This window comes from Danio rerio, chromosome 9 (assembly GCF_049306965.1).
Source record: "Danio rerio strain Tuebingen ecotype United States chromosome 9, GRCz12tu, whole genome shotgun sequence".
Taxonomy (NCBI): Eukaryota; Metazoa; Chordata; class Actinopteri; order Cypriniformes; family Danionidae; genus Danio; species Danio rerio.
In genome coordinates this window covers 39458811-39464810 of record NC_133184.1, presented here as the reverse complement: position 1 = coordinate 39464810, position 6000 = coordinate 39458811, and the positions used below count along the sequence as shown (strand labels likewise).

At 35.3% G+C, this 6000-nt stretch overlaps 1 protein-coding gene across 3 annotated transcripts in view; it reads left to right on the top strand.

The window, feature by feature from the left end:
• Positions 1 to 3116: 3116 nt before the first annotated feature.
• sema5ba (sema domain, seven thrombospondin repeats (type 1 and type 1-like), transmembrane domain (TM) and short cytoplasmic domain, (semaphorin) 5Ba) overlaps positions 3117 to 6000 on the top strand; it is a 273644-nt gene continuing 270760 nt past the window's right edge. For 2 of the 3 annotated variants that reach the window (XM_005167866.6, XM_679287.8), the window contains exon 1: positions 3117 to 3229. The gene's annotated coding sequence lies outside the window, so the exon portion shown is untranslated. Of the gene's footprint in view, positions 3230 to 4781; positions 5017 to 6000 lie in introns of those variants that run through there. The other variant, XM_073912922.1, reaches the window with a different exon arrangement.

Sequence of the window (6000 nt, the reverse complement as noted above, 5' to 3'; positions counted from 1 at the left end):
CAAATAAAATAAACTAATAGACCTAGACTAATTATTGTATTAGATTTGCAGTGATCTTGCTTATGAGTCAGACACACTGTAGTGCCACCACCTGGAAGTGACAGAGGTACCACACAACTGTCCTGACTGCACTGAGGGGTGGGGGGAAAAATACATTTCAAAAGACTTTTAAAAAATCAAGCTGTGTTAAATACTTTTAACTTTTGTACATTATTTATTTATAGCTACACTGTAAAAAATCCTGGTTACATTAATTTTTTAAGCTGAATCAAATTAACCTTATAAGTCCATTGAACTTGTATTATATTAAACTAACTTAAAACAGCTTGTGTATCTTATAAAATTAAGTTAGAACATGATTACATTTGATTAATAGGTTACAATGGCCTAAAAACATATGCGGTCAGGTCTAATTGATCATATAATTTTTTACAGTGTATAAATGCCATTAAATGTATTTTTTTAATTTCATCACATTGGTTGGATAAATGAAAGATTTTTGTCAAAATTTGTTGGTTTAGGTTACTCAATAAAAAAGTTGGCTTGTTACTTTTATTAGACAGAAAACATACATCGAGACATTACATCATTAGAATAATGAATGCTAATCATTAATTAGCTGCTAATCTATTTCCCAATGATGGGTTGCAGCTGGGAGGGCATCCGCTGTATAAAACATATCCTGGATAACTTGGTGGTTCATTCCGCTGTGGCGACCCCTATTTAATTAAGGGACTAAGCTGAAAAGAAAATGAATGAATAAATGAATGCTAATCAAATTTTTACTGTAAATCTCAATAGTCTTGATACTTGATATCTAAAATCTGTCAGGAATAAAACTTTAATTTGATACTGTTTATTCAATTCAATTCATCCATATTTATATAGTGCATTTACAATGTAGATTGTGTCAAAATAGAAGTTCTATTAAATTGAAACTGTGTCAGTCCAGTTTTTAGAGTTGAAGTTCAGTTTAGTTCAGTTCAGTGCTGAAAGTCCAAACACTGAAGAACAAATTCATCGATGCGTAGCTCCCCAAGTCCCAAACCAAGCAAGCCAGTGGCAAGCTTTTATGCATATCAAAATGTATTTACTCTCTAGTTCAGTGGTTCTCAAACTTTGTTTACCAAGGCCCACCTCAAAAAAAATTGTCTTTCCAAGTACCACCAAAATGACCAGTATTGAAATAAAGTAGCGTAGTTGGCCAAATTAAGCAGCTACAGCACTGCACAGTTCAAAAACGAGGCATATTCATATTTATACAATTTGACAACTTGACCATGTGACTCGCAGAGCGGCATTCTGAAAAGTTAAGATGTTTTCAACTGGGGATGCCTGGAAGACGCAAGCGTGTCGTGCTGCAGTTCCTACTCATTTTGCTAGCCTGTGGGTTAAATTATGATGCTTAAGTGACCGAGATGTAACAAGAGAATATGGTCATTTTTTAAATAAAAGATTTTTCAAAATAAATGATTGTTCTGACACAGATAATAAATAAAATGGAAATAATTAGTATTTTTTTGTGCAGTCCGGTACTAATTGATCTATAGACCGGTGCCGGTCTGTGGCCTGAGGGTTTTGGACCACTGCTCTAGCGCATATCTGCTCTGCAAGCACCACGTCCCTCTTTCTCTAGTTCTGCGTCATTTGGATTGATTTTTAGCTGCAGATGACGCGATGCACTAAAGTAAACATTCTAAGCACAGCACGTTGATTGTAGGCTTTAGAGAACAGCTAATGCTGCTCACATCGGTGTTATCGAACGCATCAAATGATTAAAATTGTATTCATTTTTTCTTTCATTACTCAGTGATTCCTCCGCGTACAACTAGAAGTAAGCCCGCGTACCACTAGTGGTACACGTACCACAGTTTGAGAACCACTTCTCTAGTTGATTTATTTTATATTTCTATCTTAACATGACTCTACGTTTTCAAATATTCTGTTTATGTCAGATGCATCAAAGTTAAGCTGTTATTTGTCCCATATTATAAATTCAAATGGTGTGTAATTTTCAGTGACATCTGTGCAAACCTGCTCCTAACCAAACCCAATACAGATTTGTCAATTTATATTAGTAAAAACGATAATACTACATATTTTCCACCTTGTGCTTTTGAAAAGTATAGGAAAAGCTTGCATATTAAAGCTATACAGTACATATGGCAATAATTGAGTACCATAATGCTTATGCAAGTTTGAGGCCACTTAGTAACTCGTGTCACAGTCAGGGCCGGATTTAGTGATTTGGGGGCTCTAAGCAATTCCAACCATGGAGCACAACAGTCGTAAAATGCACACTTTCTACTTTTATTTCATTTTTATTGATTTAGCAGGTTTTTTATATCACTCAAACCTTGATCTTCTTAAAATGAATTTACAACAAAAAGTAGTACATGCATTTTTTTAAAATAAATTTGACTGCTGGACACTTTCATTACTGGGGGTGGTGGACAAATTTGTGCAAATGAAATAAAAATATTTTATAATATTATTATTAAATAGTATTATTATTAAAATATTATTTTATTTCATAATAATCTTTAATTACATTATAATTTTATTTGACTCTCACCATACAAAATATTATATAAAACAACGTTTTATATATATAGTTTAATTTATACTTCTAGATATTTATTGGCGGCCCCCAGACTTTCTGGGGGCCCTAAGTGGCCGCTTACCTCGCTTTTTGGTTAAATCTGCCCCTGGTCACAGTACTTTATCAGGATTTTCTAACTTAACCACAGCAGAACCCCAAAATACCAAAACAGTTTGGAAAGCATTGTGAGATCCAAACAGTTAATTAATTGCCATGGTACCTCACTGATTCTAGGGGCAGACTATTCCGACTGCAAATAGGGGTGTTTTTGAATCCTTATACACAACTGCTCAATTGCCATAAAAATAGATTTACAGAAACTTTCCATTGAATAATTGCATGTAAAAAGTGAACTCAAATACTCATCAGCTTCATCAGCACAGAGCCACAATTTGAAGGTGTAGCTTCTGAACAGAATTCGCACCCCTATTCGTTTGAATTGCAGCCGCCCTTCTGTAGTATCCTCCTCTTTCCAGCACAGCGCAGTAAAGCAGCTGCAGGTCGATCGTTGGAAGTCATTCACAGAAAAGGGATACTGCACAGGAGAACTACACCAAGCGGAGATTGCGGTTTATGCGTTGCGTTTTACGTACGACAGATTTGACTTCAGAGGAAGAACATCAGAAGGTAAAATACTCTTTTTGGATACCACTGCCTCACCTTTAGATGGAGTTATTTATAGAAACCGCCTCTGATGTTCTCCGAGTAGGATGAGACTGAAGTACTTTCAGAACTTTTGTGGTCCAAAGTTGTGTGGCTAGATTGCATTATTAACATTTCTAAGCGAATTTATATGGGGTTTTTTATTGTGGGAACAAAATAAATGTGTAAATATTTGTGAATTTGAATTTCTTTTCTTTTTAAATCCTTACATTTTCAAAATTGCAAAGCATATATTTAATAAACATTTGTCAGCGGGTTGGATTTGGCTAAACGAGAAATGTGTAACAATATTACAGAAGTATTTTAGAATAATTTAAGACTTCTTTATATAACAAATTCTCGTTTATGGGTGTATTTTCTTTCTTTGTGGTGATGACAAAACCCTCATTGAAAAATCTCTGGTCTTTAGTGTTCTGCTCTCATTTTAATAAAGCTATTATTAGCTGTTATATGAACAGGATTCACCATAGTATTCTTTTATCCTGACACTGAATTTACTCGCTGCTCACGTTCTGTTCAGGATCCGAGGAATTTTGCTTTGGAATCGAAAGGTTTCACAAGCTCCGAGGAAAACACGCTGTTTTACACCGTCCTTTATCTTCCTTTGGCATTTGAAGGTTTCTCCTCATTTATTTACTTTGATAAATACTCTACAATATCATCGATAATAACCTACTTTTGCGAAAGATATTTAAATAAGTCTCCTAGTAAAGGTGGAGGGATTTTGCATCCATCTGTCACCTATTTGTCTTTGTGTTTTCGTGAAACTTTATTAGCGTTAAAAGACAAGCTGTTCGCTGTTTATTAGGATCTGAATACCATACCAGTATTTGGTGGTCATTCAGTCAGTATGTTTGTGAGTGAACGATTCTGGCAGTCAGCTGTCAGAGAACCATGTGAATGACGGAATCTGTTGATGTTTCAACAAACAGCAACAACAAATGTATTATATACAGCGCTTTTCTTTAACTTTCGCAGCAAAAACAGGCTGGAAAACTGAGACTGCGTACAATAAAAAGGTATATCCAATAATAGTAGCCTAGAGATACATACAATGGTCAGCAATGAGAACGAGTAGGCAACCCAAACAAAGCAATATCCTATCTGATGACAGTTCTTTGATATAGGTCATATGTGAGGGCGCTGGAACGATAATAATAATAATAATAATAATAATAATAATAATAATAATAATAATAGAACATTTTATTTTTAATTGTCTATGTAGCAAATCACTTGTCTATTCTCAGCCTCCTATATTTGTAATGAGTTTTGTGCTTTGTAATTTTTTCATCCAGTTGTTCTGACATTTTAAATTCACTTGTTATTTCATATATATGGGTTTGTGTTGAAATTGTTGCTTGCATTGGTTTGTGATGCTTGATTTGTCTTCGCGAACTGGAGAACAGGTGTATTGGACATGCACTGCACCGCTGGTCAGAAACGGTAGGGGGCAGTGTCGAGTCTTGTAGGCTAAGCGCACTCTATGATTACAGATGGCAGATAATACACAAACGCCTGAGCTAGAGAGGGAAAATCACCTGTTGGCCTGGCACAGTTTAAGTCAGCGGCGCTAAATCCTGGAAATCTGCCTTCCCGTGGAGCTTTAACTGCAATCAAACATACCTGAAGCAGCTAATCAGGGCCCTTTGGTTCATCTGAGTTTAACGTCAACAAGTCTGTTCAAACTCTGAAAAGCAAACGATTGAGTCGGCCAAATCTGTTCCAATCTTTACATTTCACATTGTTGGGTAAGTAGGGAAAATTATAGATGCATTTGATGTTCTTTTAAGCTGCAATCAAAGAGCTTTAATAGATCAAACTCACAAACTCTCCCAGGACAACATCAAGGTTCGCTGTTAGGCTGATCATCCTGTGGAGCACCTTCATGTATCCCTCAGTACTTTATAAAAAAGTGAAGTGGATTTAAAGTTCATAATTATGAATGTGTTGTCCTTATGTTTGCTTATTCACATGCTTCAAAACAATGATGAAATTCAAATTAAAATGTACAGATTCAAAACTTAGCCTCTTAATTCCACCATAAAGGATCCGTGATTTTCATTACATCACTCTGCATGTTAGATTTTCCTTCCATTCAAATGCAATTACATAAATAGACACCAAAGCTGCTGCTGAAACTGGTTTTCTATATGATGAATGGCATGTTTTTTCAATATAAAAAGGATGAACAATTCAGACTGTTTAAATATGCTTTCCATTGGAGGGAATGAAGCCTGCTGTGGACCTTCATTATAGATCCATGTGTATAGAGAATGTCAAGCTGTTGTTATTCTTGTTGAGTTCTGGGAACCGTTATTATTTTTGGACGTCATATTAGGAGGATCACAGTGTATATCTGTAATTTTTCTGTTGTGATTGTGAAAAATGTTGCCATTGCTGGTCATTCCTGCTGAACGGAGTTGAACGGAATTGCCATAGAAACTCACATCATCATTCAGGGATACAACTGGACAATTTAGTATGCGTCTTCACTTTTTTTAATGTTTAAAAATTCACTAAGAGAAGATTTCGGTTTGCAAATCTATTATTAATTTTACAGATTAACTCACTGCCTCTACAATGTTCACATTTCTGAGTGCTTTGAAAGTTGGAGATTTTGTTCAGTTTAATAATTAACATTACATTTGCTTGTATGACTCGCGCAGTTTGTTGGTTTGTGAATTAACTGAGCTTGCACACAGTTGCTACAAAGCGTTCTAGGAATTTGGTTT